Raw genomic sequence first — 15,828 nt, 5'->3', positions numbered from 1 at the left:
TTGACGTTATTCCCCCGCTCCTTTTCCTGAAAATAATAAACGGATCTATGTGAGTTTAACACATATAACCCTGAAGCACGTTTGAATTAAGTCCAAAGGATTTTTTCGTTTGTTTTTTGTGTGTATTCGTAATATATCCTAAGTATAACGTGATACAATTTTACCTCAGCTGCACTTTTAAAACGTTTTCTTAGATCAAGCATTCTTATTACAGTATTATGACGTGTTGTATCAAATAATAATTGCAATAAAATGCTCGGATCAGCTCCTTCAAAATGTTCAAAACGTATGGCCTAATAATAGCACATTGGGTCTATTCAGACACATCAACAACACCCCCCCCCCAAAAAATAAATCCTGATTTGTTGGATAAATAGCGCACACATTCTCTCCCATGCCTTTTTCCCGAAGTGTTATTTTTAATATACGTTATTCTATATTTACGTTATTTGCATTCCAAAGATCTTTTTTTAATCTTTAATAATAATAATAATAATAATAATAATAATAATAATAATAATAATAAAAAAAGAATAAGAATAATAACAGTGTTGAACGTGTTATACCTCACCAATATGTATGCTGCACATGTGTTCGTATGCTGTTTTACGAATTTGTAAATTCAAAATAAATACATGTCTGAAAATACGTTGTTTTCCAATATCAATTTTTTTTTCTCAAACGTTATGTTGTCTGCTGATATTTTTTTCCCTAATCATTTTCATATTGTTTTTTGTTTTTTTAATGGAATAAACTTCGCTTTCATCTTGACAGCTATTATTAAATGCAATGCTTGAACAATGTGTCTAAAATGCATCCTGTACAATGCATTGTTCAAATATGATTTTGGTGTTCCCCACAAACAAAAAAAGCGAGTGGTCTTGAGAAATCAGGGGCTGGCGATGATTAATTTTGCCTTGCTGCTCGTGATCTTGGTACATTACGTCCTGTAATCTCGTTTTAAATCATAACCCGTCCCACTGCCACCCGCCCCCGTTTCCCCGGTTTATTTAACGGCAGCATGCCGCACGTTGAGCGGTGAATGTGGGGCCGAGCGACTGTACTTCCATTTCGCTTTGGATAATAATTAAAATAATAATAATTTGGCTGTGATATTGGATGCGTTAATGAAGGGAATTTAGGTACTGCTGTTTATTCTTGTTCCCTGCCTCAGTGTTGTGTGAGCGCGTGTGTCGTATTTTTTTTCTCCTTTTATAATGTAAAAAAGGGAGAGGGTCGGCGCCATAGCTCAAACCCTGACAAGCAAATAGATAATCAACAAGACGAATGACTTCTTTTGTATGGCTCGGCTCCCGTATTAATTTTCATTTTCTTCAAGAGCAGGTATCGAAAAATAAAGAGCAAGAGAGGGTGCGGGGCGAGAAAATAGCACTCCTCGCGATGAACTTTAAACTAAAAAAATGTGCCCCGCAAATTGGCCCTCTCGTATTCCTCGGCCCAGAGACGATTCCCCATTACACGTTGGCTGATTTCTCCCTGGGCCCCTTGCCAAAGTGACTCCCCTTGCCCATTTATCTATTTTATTCCATTTATGAAAGCCCATTGCACCGTGAAAAAAATCCCGCCCCGTATCAAACAGCACACATGTGTTCAAAATGTCCAAGAAAACAAATTAGAATAGTGTCCCTTGTGCTTGGGTCCCACTTGCATTGTGACGCACCTGCCTGTCCCTTTACCAGTTTTTTACGCACGTGGGTCAACGGTTGAACGTGCAAACTAACGACAGCGCTTCGCTTCAAATGCTTTTCCTGCATTTTACGTGGCTGGTGTAAAACACCCTTTTACTTCTACGCGCTGAAAAAAATTGTGTTTTGAATTTTTCGGCAAGCGGCTGCGTGAAATAAAATGACTTGGATCCACATGCATGTACATTTCTAAGTTGACTATACAGTACATCGAAATCGTATTAGAATCCAGATGATTGTATTGTCACTCCCGTGACGATTTGTTTTTTCAACCAATGCATGTAAAATACACGCTACCTTATTGTCAAAATATATTTTCACACTCTCGCAACTCGATATATTCAATCTTAAAATAAATGACCATCTGTGTGGTTACCCATATAGTGCATTAAGATGCGACCAAGCCTCAGCTTTCGTTTTCAACCGTATAACATCCACGGACCTTCTGTTGCTTTCTTTTAATGGGGGGAGTATTTAGTGAGGATGCCCTTGCCCTGTGAAAAGTTTCCCACCATGAGAGAGGAAGGCTCCGACAAGAAAAATGTGAGAATTATACAAGAAATAATCATTAATCACTTGTTCTTCTTAAACCCTCTTTTTCCCCCCATTGTCATCTTGCAGCCTCCTCCAAGGCCCCTTCTGTCGGGAGGTGCGAGGGGCCAAGGAACAGAGGAGCTGAAGAAAAAAAGAAAGAAAACATCGTGGAAGACCCCCCCCCCCAGCTCCAACACACACTTAACACTCAAGAAAGAACACTTTTTTTTCCCTACCCACTCATTCACGGGCTACTTTTACGCCCTTCGAGAGTAGAAGAAAGAACAACCGTTTTCCTACTCATTGGAAAGAAGGCGCGGAGAGGCAAACTGGAAGATGGAGAAGAAGTTCATAAACGAGATGCCTTTCAAGGTAAGGCCTGGAAAAGCAATTTCACATCTCCGCTTTGTATGGTGGCTCCCTTGCTTGTACAGTGACGGCAGCGTGGCGTTTTAATGGTTTTATTGCCCTGTGCGCATTTGGTGGAATGAGAAGAATGGCCGTGGGGGCTTTGTGTTCGCGTGCACGCGTCCGCAGTAGTTTGCGTGTGAACGCGCGTCTCTGGAACAGATCACGGCCTGTGTTGTCGTTGTTGTTGTTTTCTTTTTCCTTCTGTGCTTATGTTCCATGTGTCTGCCCACCTTTGTGTCAAAACGTCACTTCTATTTGTCACACACTGGGTCTATAGGTGATTGAATATCTTTTTGAGTCCGTGTATCCCATTTATTGTTGCATGTTCATTTGAATTAAATGTATCGGTTTGGCTGTGTGTGTGTGCGTGTGTGTGTGTATATATATATATATATATATATATATATATATATATATATATATATATATATATATATATATATATATATTATGGTTTAAATAATTTGGCAGGGGCAGGGTGAAAATTATGCAGGTTAATGGTTACTTTCTGTGCTGCTGGCCAACAACAACAACAACAACAACAACAACAACAATAACAACAAAACCCCCACTTATTGCATCTTTTATTATTTTTTCAATGGCTGCAAATGATCGCGGGCCGGGCATGTTTATCTATTGAGCAGAGCTGCTGCTTGACCCCAAAAGAAATTAATCTGACCAGAATTGGAAATAAAAAGGGCCGAAGGTCTGGTCTGTCTCCAGGGGATGGAAGACACAGCTCGATTCAATGGTCGGAGAAGCGAGAGAAACAAATGGAAAAATGGGCAACTACTACTACTACTAGAACGAAAGGCAGCACAGTGTGGTGTGGATTGATGGTTGCACGGGGCCGCAGCCAGAGTGGGTTCAAACAGGGGACACGTTTTTCTGACCGATGAGGTCGAGTGACTCTGAAGCAAGAGGCTGACCTGTGGTTCTCCCCCTCCCTCTGTTACTCGCTTTAACCTCGCAAGGGCTCTGCATCCTCCGCTCATTCGGACATTCCCAGACCTCCCGAGCCCCCTGGCCTCTTAGTCATAACATGCCGAGTTTAGGGCACTGTAAACCTCGGGCAGTCAGAGACAAACTGCCATGGAAGACAATCACCACTGGAGGGGTCAGATTCAGGTCAGAGTGAAATGGCGAGATATATAAATATCCACCCACACATTTATACATAGTTCGTTATGAAAAAATAAAAAATAAAAGTAGACCTATAGTAGGCTATAGAAATAAAATACTTAACTCAATTTTATTTCGTTTAATAATTAAATCATGAAAAAAACACAGATGAAACATGTTGCTGTACATGAAAACCTATTAAACGATGTAAATAAGACAATAAAAAAGAAGACAATAAAAAAAATCACAACATAAACAATAAAGAACAATACGAAAAATAATAGGACCACGAGGGTATAGTCTTCTGCAATAGCAATAAATGTGGGCTTTAAGAGTTTTTAACACACGCATTTAGATAGATAAACGTTTTTGCAAATTTTCATGAACTTAGAATTTTACAGCTGTAACACATTCCCAAATAGCTGGGACAAGGTCATGTTTACCACTGTGTTATATACGAAACAGGTCTGGACTGCAGGCAGGCCTGTCTCATACCCGCACTCTTTTACTAAGAAGCCACGCTGTTATAACACATGCAGAATGTGGTTTGGCATTGTCGTGCTGAAATAAGCAAGGGTGTCCATTAAAAAGCCTTTGCTTGAATGATAGCATATGTTTCTGCAAAAACATGTACATAACTTTCAGCATCAATGGTGCCTTCACAGCAGGTACTCATGCCATTGAGATGAACACAGCCCCATAACGCCGCAGATGCTGGGTTTTGAAGTTTGCATCCATGGCAGTATGGGTGATTCTTTTCCTTTTCTCTCTTCCACAATTTCCCAAAACAACTTGAAATATGGACTCGTCTGAACCAACATTTCAAATTGTCACACGTAATCCACAATAACCTTCATTATTCTTGACTTCTGATTTAAAACTGGTTATTCATCAATTTGTTGTGTGCTGTTTATGTCGTGTATGGAGGGGATTAAACATTTATATGGTTTCTCAAAACTCATAACGGCCCTCGAAGGGAAACTGTAACTACAATGTGGCCCGCGACCAAAATGAGTTTGACACTTTAGAGTCTACTCCTGCCATAGCAACAGTCCATTTGAATGACTAATCATTTAAAACTCCCAATTCTTCCCCCCAACAAAAAAACCTTGATACGCATTAGATGTAACGTTTACAGCATATCCTTCTCTGACATGAATGAAAACAAAATGCATGAACATCACAAGTCATTCAGGTGTCCGAGGCTTCTGTTAAAACTATGAGGTTACGCAGCTCGGATAATTGATGGAAAGTGCTACTGTATCTTGGGACAGCACTTGTAACCAAGTCAATACGCTTACTTACCAGCCATTCCAAGTAGCAAATGCATGCTCTTGTTTGGCTTTTGTTAGAATCTGGCTGTTTTGTACAAGTCTTGGTGTTCACATAGTGCAATGACTATTCTTTGACCTATGATTGTTTGCCAATTTTTTACCAGGTGTGTAAATGTCGAAGTAAGCTAATTCTCCAAAACATTTGGATCTGGTGTTGCTGTTCAATAGTGTATGCAGTGCACTGCATCACATATAAAGAACGCCATTTTGGCAGTATATAAATGAGTCACTTCTCTGAGTACTCATCACCACCATAGCCAATGGATAGCAGTCAGTTAACGGGCAAGAATAAGACGGAGATGTGAGATCCTACTCATAGTGATGGTTCTCGCCTGTGTACCGATCACTTTGTATCAGATGTGTCAACTACTGAATAAGTTAGTGATGTAGATGGAGCTTAATTATGTAGTTATTCATTCATTCATTTATTCATCGTCCTAGCCGCTTGATCCTCACTAGGGCCGCGGGGGGTACTGGAGCCTATCCCAGCTGTCTTCGGGCAGTAGGCGGGGGACACCCTGAATCGGTTGCCAGCCAATCGCAGGGCACACAGAAACGAACAACCATTCGCAACCACACTGACACCTAGGGACAATTTAGAGCGTCCAATCAGCCTGCCACGCATGTTTTTGGAATGTGGGAGGAAACCGGAGCACCCGGAGAAAACCCACGCAGGCCCGGGGAGAACATGCAAACTCCACACAGGGAGGCCGGAGCTGGAATCGAACCCGGTACCTCTGCACTGTGAAGCCGACGTGCTAACCACTGGACTACCGGGCCGCCTATTATGTAGTTATTTATTTTTAAATTATTTTGAAAGACGTGATTGGGCTCCGGCACTTGATACACGGCGCCTGAATCAGCAGATGCTAACATGCATAATAACAATAATGCAAAGCCTGCGTGAAGCTAGCCTCTTACCACACGCGGGGGGACATAGTCTCTTTTATTTATATTTGTTTCAAAAATTTACATTGTAGTGCTACGCTTTATATTACACAGTTAATAACTTACCAACAACAGTAGCACAAAAAATACTTTTCATGGCACAAACGATTGCAGCGGCAGTCGAATCAACAGATGCTACCATACCTAATAACAGAGCAAGACCTGGGTGAAGCTGCTGGCTTATATGGCATATTGACCACACAATAAGGGCCATAACAAATCCGTCTTGTACAAATTTGTAACCTTCCAAGTTTTTGGATGATTGCAAGCACTTATCTGCATTGTGAGATGGGAAACATGAGATAATTGCAGATATATGGGTACTGCAGAAGTCACTGATGGTGTAGCAGTACACTCGCCGGACTTGCATGTGGGAAGCGTGGGATCGGTTCCCACTCAGTGATGGTGGGAACACGTGTGGGAATAGTTGTTCGTCTCCATGTGTGCTCTGGGACTGACTGGTGACCAGTTCAGGTTGTAGTCTGCCTTCCACCAAAAGTCAGCTGGGATAGACTCCAGCACCACCGCAACCCTGTACAGCAGCTGTCCCCAACCTTTTTTGCCACACGGACCGGTTTAATGTCAGACAATATTTTCAGGGATTGGCCTTTAAGGCTGGATAAATACAACAAAATAACATGATATGACCTGCATGAAAACCTGTGGTATTTTCTGAACATAATAATAAACATGAATCATGACATGAGGAATGTCCTATCTGGCCACAACACTCTGTGGTCACTACGGTAACGTTTAAACGTGCCTTAAAAATAAGATACACCGCAAATACAAAGCGCACGAAAAATACGACTCACCACGCCGCTTAATATACAGAATAGGCTCGGTGCGTGGGAGTCTCCCGATGAGATAAATGCGTATTTTAAGTAGGACTCCTGATACTGTATGTAGCCTTCTTTTTCTTGAAAGTCATAAGCTCCTCTATCTCTTGGCTGGGTCTTTTCCCCTCCCCCCAAGAAATTTTCCAAAGACGTTTGTTAATTTACTCTTTTTGCTATCTCCTGGGTTTCACTTTAGCGGTAACCTATCACGTGACCGAGAAGCGCACCTTGATGTCATGAAGTCATGAGTGACATACTGTCGACGGATGTAACAGAGAATCCAGTAATTTTTCAAAACAAAAAATCTTTCAGATTCCGAAATTAATAAAACGGAAGTCATGTACGTTATTTATTCTTTCTATGCGGCCCGATAGATCAAATGACCCACGGGTTGAGGACCACTGCTGTACAGGATCAGCCGTGTTGAAATTGGATGGATGGTAGTGCAAATCCGTCTGGAGCATTTTCCCTTTCTGCCATCGCAATAGTTGGGGGAAAAAAGCACCCTTGGTGTTTGATAAATCAGTATGTAATGTCGAACCTGCCCAGCTTGTGCATGTATCTGATTATGTCCTTGCCATCAAAGTGAGATGTAAAATTATTTGGATGCAATGTTGACGGACAAATGCTATATTTATCTCTGATCTCCATTGACAGTCCTCGTGGTGTGACCCCGACTACACTGTCAATGTAGTTATGTGAACAAATGCACTTAGCGATAGTCACATGATTTCTGAAGCTCCATTCACCATGGCATCACAGAACATCCCTGGAGTAAATAAGGTTGTGTTTGCTGTCATGTTTTATTACGCCGATCCAATCAATTATTTCACACAAATTATGACACTACAATCGATGAGCGATTTTGCATTTTTGCAGAATATTGACCGATTTTAAATGTACAGCATGCAGTGGTGCAAATGTTGTTTGAATGTGCTGCATCAAGTATTGTTCATTTGTGTTTATTTTGAACGGATATCTGTCATGGAAAACCGCTTTGTCAATTTTGTAGTTTTAAAAGAAAATGCAGTTTATATTTGAGGGTGGTATGACCAATAGATTATCATGAAAGGTAACATTTCCACATCAGTGTTATATTTTAATTGTCAATCTACTGTGAAGTTGTATTGAAGACAAAGAAAGTGTCTTATGAGATGTGTTTTATCCATGTAGCCAATTCCAGCTTTGGCCTCCCTGTGTGGAGTTTGCATGTTCTCCCTTTGCCTGCGTGGTTTTTCTTCAGGTACTGCGGTTTCCTCCCACATTCCAAAAATACGCACAGCAGGCTGATTGAACACTCAAAATTGTCCTTAGGTGTGAATGTGAGCATGGATAGTTGTTTGTCTCTGTGTGGCCTGAGATTGGCTGGCAACCGGTTCAGGGTGTCCCCCGCCTACTGCCTGAAGACGGCTGGGAAAGGCTCCAGCATCCCCGCGACCATTGTGAGGATAAGCGATTTAGAAAATGGATGGATGGATGGATGGACATGGGTGGATGGATGGATTCACACCCTTAATGGGCTACAAACCAACACGAGGAATATATTTCAGTCTTACACACCGTGTTGTTGACCCCCTCCCACATGCCCCACATCCTTCTTGCAGGTTTTTGTTTATGTGCTGTTGCTAGAGTGTTGGATTAGCACATCATGAAAGCATGAAATCACAAGGGTGAGGCATGCAGACTTGCTCTGGCTGACCTGTGGTATATGCTTAAGCTTCTTTCTTCTTATCACGCCCGCTGCTGTCATAGAGATATTTGGAAGATTCCAAACAGCTGATGGAGGAATGTTTCAGCAAGATCTTAATACAGAACCTCTTGAGGGTTTTGGGGGGTTTATAGTGTGTTGTCTTAATTTGTCATCTACATGGGATACATTTACTAACTTGACAAATATTTTTTATTTTCCCACAGGAAAAAAACGGACTTAATACAGCATAGTGATCATGAGATTAGCATGTCTGTCACAATTCTGACGTTGGTGATGTGAATCTCAGCTCCGGCCACCTTGTATGTCTACAGTATTGCGTTTCTCTACTTCGGGGTACTTTGGCTTGGTACATCTTCATTTGACAAAGACTGTTGTGCGGGAACGAATGGTCAATACTCACTCAACTATTGTCCATCATGTTCTTTGGAGTAATGTTGGACTGATTTTCGGAGCCCCCCCGCCCCCCCCATGCATCCACTAGCCCGCACATGTCATGAAACCCGCCCGCAGGGGAAGACCTCACGGGTTGCGCTCTGCAATATATTTTAAAAAGCAGTTGTAGTGACTCGAGACAGATTTACGAGCAGCAGTAAAAAAAGGGAAAAAAATAGATGTCAGAGCTCGATAAATCAATCCGCCTCTGTTAATGCTGTTTTCATTGTTGAATAATAATAATAATAATAATAATAATAATAATAATAATCAACAGAAATTCAATTAGGGTCTCAAGCAATAATTGATGAGATTTATAAATCGTTGTAACGATTTTTTTTTGTTTGCCTATGTGCTCTAAACGATTAATGGTAAACGAGAAGGAAGACTCAACCTCCCCTAATCCATCACGTATATTCCATAATACCAAACCTTGCGAATAGCATTTATACCACTGGCGCTAGGTCATGTTCAGCATTTACCATGAGTACCATTACATATATTAAGACCAAAAATAACGACTTTGTCATTGTCATCAAAGAATGACATTCTGACGGAGCTGCAGACAATATTTTTGTTATCTTGAATTCAAACTTAAGTAGCGAGTTAATTGTGTAAAATGAACGCATATAAAGAACAAGGGCCCTCTATATTACTTTTCACTTCAGTACTTGATTCTTTAAGACAAGCAACGTGATTTGGTTTAATAGATTCTTTTTTGGGGTGGGGGGCGGCAGTGGGGGATTGATGCTGTGTTGCTTCGGTTCTCCATGTGGCTATGTGGCACATTTGCAAAGCTAATACGTATTACCGTTGTCAGGCGGACCAGGTTCCTCTGCCGCATGCTTATCTTAGCTGTTGTTCACTCTCCGTAGTGCTATAATTTATGGCCATCATTACAGACGCCATCATCATCACTGCAAATGCTTGATTTCAATCTTCTTGTGGGCAGAACAGAAAAGTGCCATATTGCTCTTTGTGAGCCTTTAATTAAACGGATTTATATAAACATTCGTTCTTATTATCAGAACATGTTTGGGGTTTTTTGGTGCAATTTCTCCCCTATTCTGGAATATAAACGTGTTCGAACGAAAATGTTCACATTTTTTTTTGTTTGACTTGGTTGGCTCTTATGTTTCCCGTAGAAGCTATGCTTTGATAGACGCTCTTGTTTGACCTTGAAGAAGTTTCAAGATTAGCTTTTCTCCCATGCTCCAATGTTGCATGCATTAAAACTCTCGAACCATCAAGACACATAAGAGCAAAAAAAAAAAAAGATTCTTTTGTTGCGGCCCCGCACGGCCAAGCGGGGGGAGGTTTTTGTCTCCCTAATGTTTATTTGACATTCTCCGACGATCTTCTCTTTGTTCAACACCCAAGTATTGCTCACAATTTTTAAAATATGTATTGGAATGTTTTTTTTTTGTCTTGAGTAATACTTGCAGTCTGCTGCCTTTTTGCTTAAATGCATCCTGCAATTAAAAATGCAGGATGCATTTTTAATTTTAGTCATAGAGGAGAGAGGTCTTTTAAGGAAAAAAAACATTTATGCGGCATATTTGTAAATATTGAACAATTCAGGATGATGTGGTGTTCGTGACACTGAAGTGTTTTGTCACGATGCACCAGAATTGTTAAAAAAAGACAAAGATGAACAATAGCAACGTCACAATAACAATTATTTCTCATTCAAACGGATATTTTTTTTAATAAAAGCGAGAGCGAGTTAAGGACTTCCTCTTCCGCTCTATCATAAAACGGACGGTGGAATGATACTGAAGTCCAATAAAGCACAAAAGCGATGCGGTCTTTTTTTTTTAAAGCGTACTAAGTAAAAATTTTAATTTTCCGTTTCTTAACCTCCTACTGAAACGTAATCACAGGCGCTCCATTATCGTTTGGATTTTCCATTTTTATCTCAAGGAGCATTCACAAGCAATGCCACGCGGAACAGGCTCACACACTGCGACTCCCCTATCTGTGTCACATTTGCCGAGGTTGCAGAATCTATATTTATCTGTCAGAAATATAACACCAAGAAAAGGTGCCTCGCCTGCTGCGTGTTAGTGTCGTGGAAAATTAAACTATCCTTTCAAACAAAAAGGGGGGGGGGGTACGAGCCACCCACCCCCCAAAGCAGAGAGAGAGAGGAAGAGAGAGAGAGAGAGACAGACAGAGAGAGAGAGAGAACATGAGAGAGAGAGTGCGAGAGACAGAGAGAGACAGAAAGAAAAGGGGCTGCAATATAACAAATTTGGACGGGTGTGCGTCTTGCGGGTCGTTGTGGACACAACGTGAGTATTGCGGAAGACAGAGGACCTGCGTTGGGTGGGGGGGCTCCTTCGACGCTGCACTACCATCGCCTGCATCCATCTCACTGGCTCGTGAGCTGTTTTAAGACACCTTGGTAAATATCCCCCCCCCCCAAAAAAAACAACAATAGTGATGTTGTTCCTCATCGTGCATGTTGCTATCGTGTTGTTTACACAGCATCCTCCCCTCAACCATCATCATCATCATCACCACCACCATCATCATCATAAGCCATTCCGTACAGTCTGAAATCAATGTGAGCCGATGGCTGTTTATATCTTCAGAAGCACTTTTATATTCTTCTCCATCTTCCTCCCATCACTTCCTGTCTGCCTCTGCATTCCTCTCTCTGTCCATCCCTCCCTCTCTGCCTTTCCCCTCACATCCTCTCTCTCTCTCTCTCTCTCTCTCTCTCTCTCTCTCTCTCTCTCTCTCCCTCTGCTTTTTCTCCCTGTCAGCCAGCAGCCAGCTACTTCTCTTGATTTATAGTGAAGCTGGGTGTCAGCGTGCGGCCGCGCCCGCCATTGTATGTTTGTTAGGGGTGTGCTGTTGTTTATGGCGTTGCACGCGATAAGTCGTGAAGGGATGCTGTGGAGGAAATGACGGCCGATGGAGCGATGATACACTGGAGAGCAGCGGAGATTGGCTCCTCTCTCGGATCTCCAATTCTCTCTCCACCAGCCCCCCTCGATCCTTCTTGTATGCCTTCATTTTGTCCCATGTCTCTCCACGCGCCCCGTGCCTTTTGAAAATCTGCACTTGATTAGCTCAAAGGGCTGTTTTCCCCTTTTTCTTGGGAGCCGGAGCTCGGTGTTGAATTTCTGTGGTGAGCAATTAAGTGAAAATTAGGTTAAATTTGACGCACGGTGGAAGCCTGGTCTGCCATGTACTTCATCATAGCAATGGTTCTCCGGAGCCAGTCCAATTAAGTTACTCCTAAAGACGTACAAAGTCTTCCTATGACCAACTGGACGCGAGTTTTAATGAATGAAGATACAGAAATACATTCTGTGCATGACCGAGACCTGCATGTGTAATGTTTTGTTCGTGTGTTAAAAACGGACCGAAAACAACAACCTCGTGCTTTTTTTTTTGGTGGCGAAACGAATGTTTACTCCCAAATTTGAAACGAGGCTACACGAGGGATGAGGCTGTTGTCCATTATTCATGTCGATGCTCCTTGTCTCTGCTTTTGCTCAACCCCCTGCCCCCACCCGCAATCAAGCTATACTGAAATGCGCGAAGAAAAAGAGCAGTTCACGTTTATGTGTGGATTCATTCAATTGCATAGCAAAATGATTGCATTTTCGTATCGTCTCCTCTGCAAAGAATCAGAAACAGTCGCACGAAACGGGTAGTATCAAGTTGTTTTATTATTGGGAGTTTACAGCGATCGTAATTTCGTCATTAAACACATCAAACAGAACAAATAAAATCCAATACAATAATAATAATAATAATAATAATAATGCGGCTGGGATTGCTTTTCGCATTTTGAGAGGATTCCTCTCTATCTACGCCCGCCCCTCCCATCCCATTAGTCTAAACCTCGTTGTAACCGAATTAGAGTCGATCCACAATTTCCCGTCACATATTGATGGGAGCATGAGACACGGCTTTTGAAATTTGGAGTCCTTCTGTCTGCCACCGTGCAAAGTATATCTCACGTCATTTGCGAAGAGAGCATTCCGTTTACATGTTATCATTCAATAGCTTACTTGTTTGCTACGCGAGTGATGTTGATGAATACAATTACAGGCTATATGAAATATACAAGTGCATTTTTCATTTGTTTATATTTTAGACCCAAGTGCATGGCATATTCCACACGCACACCAGAGTCCGCGGCGCGGCAGCTCACTCGTCTTATCTTATCACTATGTGTGACTGCTTTTAAAGTGTGTTTGGTCTGGAAAGATAGTGCCAACTCCGCGTAAAATAGTTCAAATATTTGAAGAAACTTCATCCACCAAACGGCTAAGGGGGTTATCAAATCCCCCGCAAGGTCTATCACCATTCACAACTCCTTACATCCACAAATCACAAGTTCGGGAGTTTGTATAATTGCCGTGAAACACATGACGGCGATTGAAGTTAAACTAATAACCGCATTAAAAAAAACGCGCCAGGGCGAAGGTGCATCGTAGTTTGATTATTCTACGGTATGTGATGCGTAAATAATTAGAAAACACGTATATATACAGACAATTCGATCGAAGTACAGAAAGTATAGACCAAAACAAACGGGAAGGATAAAATATCATCAGACTTCGAACCAGTCAAACATAAATCAAGAGAAAACAAGGCTCCGTAAATTGCGCATGGCAAATGATTCAAGAGTTCAAAGTACCCTCAGTAAAAAAGTTTACATTTGTTAAAATCCGAATGAACCAGTCTATTTTTTTCCTTTTTAAAATATATAAGTCTGGATCTTGCTCTATTTTATGATTTCAATTATTATTATGATTATTATTATCTTTGTTGGGCTCTCGTTGTGTCTGTTTTTTTCTGTGGCGGCGAGGGGGTGGGGGGGAGTCTATACGCGTGGGAAGATAACACACAAAACGTACAAAGAAAGACACACTGACACGATCAAGCGCGTGTTTCCTTTCCTCTTTTACCCTTTGCGTTTTAGCAGCCGCTTTGATCCAATTCTTTAGCATGCAACTATATCCTTTTCAACTTAAACACTTTTTAAAAAGGTATTTGGTCAGTCGCTAAATGTGAGAGTTCATGACGAGCATAAGAGCATTTTGGTCATTCTTTTGACCCCACTCCCGCCCCCCCCCCCCTTATTTTTTTTCTTAGTCCTGGTTGTAAACTCTTCCTCTCTCTCCCTATTTTTGGTATTTAACTGCATTGGATCTTTATTCTGAAAGTGCTATTTTAAGTGCACGCTGGAGGAGCACGGCAATAATTTCGTCAAAGTGCACAGCTATGCCCCCCGCCCCCTCTCGCCACCACCTTGTTCCACAGTTGATTGCTCTCAGTTTGACGCCATGTAATATCCAACATCTGGGCCGCGTGCAGGAAGGACAGACAGGCAGGTCAAAACGAACCTCACTGACCCCCATAGCCCACCTAAACCAGACTGCCCTATTGGATAGGGACAAGAACCAGAATCCCCCTCCTTTCACCCCGACTGCTTAGGCATCTCGTGGCTCTCAGTCGGCTCCTTGGTTCAGGAACAGTTCACTCAGTCAATTCGCTACATCTCGCACATAGGCAAAGTCGGAACCGAAGGGTCCAAACCACCGCAGGAAAATGTGAAGAAAGAAAAGCAGGTTAGTAGCAATTTGCTGAACCGTAAGCCAAGAAGTGGATGATATTGTCAGAAAAAAACATTACAGAATATATAACGAGTAGGGTTTTTTTTATTTTAGCAGACCCAGTCTTAATCACGTCTCGTTGGTGCACAAATGCTTTGGGAATAAGAAGCGAGGTAATCTCCCCGCAACGCAGTGCAGGAAGAAAACGCAGAGAGAGCGCCTGCGCGTCTTTTTTTTTTTTTGACAGCAGAAAAAGGGGCCCAGATTTAGCAGACCACATCTGCCTTTGAACGATTGGGAATAATAGCCATGCCAGCCAGCAGCGTGAGCATTGAAATACGCACTGAAAATCCATCCACGCTTTCCCCAAAGAGAACACTGTGCTCTCTTTTCTGTCAAATTGTCCTCAGAGTAGACTTGATCCGAGGGAACCGTCACCTCACCGAAAGCAAATCCAGGTAAGTTGTGCTCACGCGTGTGCGTTTTGCATGCTCGGTCATTATTTCTGCCGACGTGGATTTCCCAAGCACGCCGATCCCACGCGCGATGTCACCAAATGTGCTGCATGACAGTGTTCCTCTGGACCTCACTGAGACGTCCACGCGTCGTCCCCACGTGCAAGCGCCACTAGTGGACAAAAACTTGATTCCCTCGATGAAGACAGATGCCCCACGATAGGTAACAAACAGTCAGCAGCCTCGCTATTCTCTCCCTCTCTTTCTCTCTATCTCTATCTCCCCCCCCGCCCCCCATAAAAAGAGGAAGGAGAAAGAGCGAGGGAGAAAGAAAGAAGAGGGGAGAGGAGGAAGAAAGAGAATGTGTGTGATGCATTAAATAGGACCTGGCAGCCAGGTGTAAGGGGAACAAAAAAAAAAAAGATTTCTCGGCGCACAATGATTTATGATGGTGTGAAAAGATTGTTTACTCTAACTTGCACCACACTCTTGTCTTCCGTTTGTCCCCCCCCCCCCCCACCTCTGTCCATCCTCAAATTTCAGCAATGTGCTTCCAAGTGTGAAGGGGTCACAAGTTCGACCGTTGCTAGATTTTAGGGGCTCTTATGCGTGGCATAACAATTGCAGTTTATAGCCTTATAGTTCTTGTTGGTTTTGGACACTTCTGTCGAAACATCTTGATCAGTTGCAATATATGGGTGTAATACATTTGGAAGGTAAACTATACAAAATAATGCGGCGGTGTGTGAAATAG

General features: G+C 42.2%; 1 protein-coding gene across 8 annotated transcripts in view; it reads left to right on the top strand.

Moving 5' to 3' along the window:
* hoxb3a (homeobox B3a) overlaps window positions 1-15,828 on the top strand; it is a 72,144-nt gene that overhangs the window by 33,968 nt on the left and 22,348 nt on the right. For 5 of the 8 annotated variants that reach the window (XM_052049695.1, XM_052049704.1, XM_052049694.1 and 2 more), the window contains exon 3: window positions 2,328-2,612. The exons of 1 other annotated variant lie outside the window; for it this stretch is intronic. The gene's annotated coding sequence lies outside the window, so the exon portion shown is untranslated. Of the gene's footprint in view, window positions 1-2,327; window positions 2,613-10,884; window positions 11,445-14,159; window positions 15,078-15,828 lie in introns of those variants that run through there. 2 more of the 8 variants (XM_052049702.1, XM_052049699.1) reach the window with 2 other exon arrangements.

This window comes from Hippocampus zosterae, chromosome 17 (assembly GCF_025434085.1).
Source record: "Hippocampus zosterae strain Florida chromosome 17, ASM2543408v3, whole genome shotgun sequence".
NCBI classification, from domain to species: Eukaryota; Metazoa; Chordata; class Actinopteri; order Syngnathiformes; family Syngnathidae; genus Hippocampus; species Hippocampus zosterae.
The sequence above is the reverse complement of the archived record's forward strand: the minus strand, read 5'-3'. Positions and strand labels throughout refer to the sequence as shown.